The following is a 2,923-nucleotide window of genomic DNA, read 5'->3' as shown; positions in this document are numbered from 1 at the left end:
CTCAGACACTGCCCAAAACTGCGGCTTGCCCGCACCGATTCCTACCTCCCCCTCCTTGACCTCAGCCGCTTGCTCACCTGGCCTCCGTCGTTTTGGGCTGCCGTCCTTGCGCCCCACCTAGAAAACACAAACAAAGGATCCCTGTACTTTAAACAGCAATGCAACACCAGAAAAATAACTGCTGTACTTCAGCCCGCTAGTCGCCGCTCACCTGGCCCGAGTCACCTCCCGTGTCTGTGTCCGACGGGGTCCATATCCACCTTTGCACCTTCAAAATAAAAGCCACACACAAATCTGAATGGAGTCATATAGGCACCAGCCACATCTTCCCTCCGACTCCACTGGCCGACCCACCTCCTTACGGCGCTCTGCTCCCCTCCTGTGCTGCTCTTTGGTGCGCTTCCTCTCTCTCTGCATCTGGAAATAAAAAAACCACCAAGATAATTAAACAAGTCAGCCAGATGCCGAGCGAGAGCCAAACAATTCCAGACTGGCCATACTGACACACTAACCGTACACTTCTATTGCTATTCCACCCAACCCTGGACTCGACAGCCCCGGGCAGAGCAGCTCCACGCCCAAGACACACATGCACGGGGATCAACGCTACACAGAATGCTACAAACACCACAAATCACAAGTGAGAGAAAACTCTCAGCGAGAGGAACGACTCCCGGACCGGAGAGGCTGCCCAACAAGATGACCTACAGGGCACGAGGCCCGGGCGCAGAAGCTCTATGGCAACCCCAGAAAAGAATGGACCGTGATAGCCAGTTGTAAGAAGCTACGGTCAAAACCAGGGCGAGGGATGCGGCAAGAAGCCTCTCTTCAAGACCTAAGAATGTAACGACGCAGAGAAGAAGCCCCGGTCCCTGAGAACGGACGGCTGGAGAGCAGAGCTCCCGATGCGGCCTAGGACTAGGCTGCAAAAAGAGGACCCGCCGGAAGCTTCCGACACGCGAGAACGATCCACGCCGTAAGCTTGCAAGGCAAGCAAAGAAGCACCCGACTGGCGCTACGCCGATGAGCGGAGGCATCCGAGAGCCTAGGGATGGCAACCGAGAAGCACGCTTTGCCCCTTGAGCGCAAAGAGGGTGTTGAGACCCGAGGAAGGGCTGAGACACACAGGACAAGACACACAGACATAACACAGGCTGGAACTGCCCTGCCCGGTCTAGCATCGTGCCGATGAGCAACCCGCTCCCTTTGCCTGCCCAAATGGAACTGCTCCCAGACAGCCCTCTCCTCTACTCTAACCTTAAATGCTTCCAAGAACAAGAGAACATAACTGCCGTGACCGGTACTAGAGCAAGCCTCATCGTTCGCTTACGGAAAAAGGTAAAACTAGAAAATAGAAAAAGCTTTGTGTCAGGACCACAATAAAAGACAGACCCCCGGCTGGAGACCATTACGAGCGCGGGCGATATGCATCCTCTTCACCGTGAAATTCCAGGGAATACGGTCACTCAAGCCTGCGCTGGAAATAATTGCCTAGTCTGTGTCTCTAAGTAACTGTGACATCCAGATGGACGGTGAAGGGATGGATGCAAAAATTAAGTCAGGGAATAAAGAAAGCAGAAGGTACAGGGAAGCAGAGACTTCAGAGTTCAGGAAGGTATATTTTAACCTACCCCATGCTTCACAAGATGAGACTCTTCTGACATTCAGCTCTGCTTATGGCCGTGCCGAGGGCCGGATAACTTACGCCGCACGTCTCGGGATCGTCGTGCCTCCGGTCGGCTGTGATGAGACTGAGCTAGAATAGTCCTCGGTGGCACCCAAATCCACCTGTAAAACTTATCTGAGAATGGGTGATGAGCCCTCCTCTTTCACAACTGTCCCTCGGTCCCAAAACTTTAGAAACTCCTTCTCTTCTCCTGAACTCCGAGAAGGAACCCCGCTCCTTCCTGACAGCTCTCTCCTTGTATTTGCGCCCCCCCAAACCCCCCGTGTCGGCCGCTCCTCAAAGCCTTACACTGCGTTCTGCAGATGACTCTTACCTTCTATCTTTCCGCAAGCTATGAGCCTGCAAAACAAAACAAAGTCCCAATGCTTATAATCTACGAGAAGCCTGCAGTGAGCCGCAAAGGTTCTAGGAACAACGTGGTACTCCGTGGGCGATCGGGAAAAGCGGCGAGCTGTCCCATAGCCTGAAAGACACTATACCTTACATCCCTGCTGCTTTCTTCAGAAATGCTAAAACTCTGTGAATGAATACGTACAAGATGCTGAACCTAACCCCTGCTAGATAATCTCATCGTCAGTCCTATTAAGAGAAATAATACTGGCAACTTACATAGCTTACAGGAAAACTGGAGAAAAAAACCAAGGTTCCCTCTTCTGTAAAATCAGGAATTCCAGTAAAATGCAGTGGACCTAGAAAAAAAAAAAAAAGAAATACATGTTATTAAATGATCTTACAAACCTCAGAATGCTCAATATAAAAATACTGACCTAAAAAATAATAAATTAAAAACCCCACCAAATCTGCATAAAGCATACTTTCTATTAAATACACTGCTTAACCTTGACCGGTCCCGAGGCTCTTATCTCAGATGTATCTACCCAAAAAGCCAAACTGATACTAAAGCTGCCCTTGACTGAAGGACCAGCATAGCTCTGATACCAGAGAAGCCTGGAAGCAGATTGAGCTCCCTGGCAGAGGCCTGCGGTTCATATACCTCGGGCCCCGCCCACCATCCTTCCCACCAGCCCCTGGGAAAGGGGAGGGGCTGACCACCACAAGGCTTAAAAGCGGCCGGAAGAGCAGCAGTGGATTTTCTTACCTGTCTTGAGTTTATGGTGTACTAAGTGCTGAATAGAGAAAGCAGCTCTGGCTGGAAACAATGATACCCGCTCTTTTACTGCAACTCCATCTATCGTATTGATGATGTGACCGGGTATGTAATTAGTTTTGATTTTT

The 2,923-nt window shown here is 50.6% G+C and overlaps 1 long non-coding RNA gene across 1 annotated transcript; it reads right to left on the bottom strand.

Moving 5' to 3' along the window:
- Positions 1 to 1,631: 1,631 nt before the first annotated feature.
- Positions 1,632 to 2,923, bottom strand: LOC129200862 (uncharacterized). The gene is made up of 3 exons (XR_008575135.1): positions 2,787 to 2,923; positions 2,297 to 2,376; positions 1,632 to 1,740 (listed from the first exon to the last, which is right to left on the bottom strand). It is a non-coding gene; the product is annotated as an uncharacterized LOC129200862 (long non-coding RNA).

This window comes from Grus americana, unplaced genomic scaffold, assembly GCF_028858705.1.
Source record: "Grus americana isolate bGruAme1 unplaced genomic scaffold, bGruAme1.mat scaffold_580, whole genome shotgun sequence".
In the NCBI taxonomy this organism is placed as follows: Eukaryota; Metazoa; Chordata; class Aves; order Gruiformes; family Gruidae; genus Grus; species Grus americana.
Note: the sequence above shows the minus strand (reverse complement) of the source record. Positions and strands in the feature narration are given on the sequence as shown.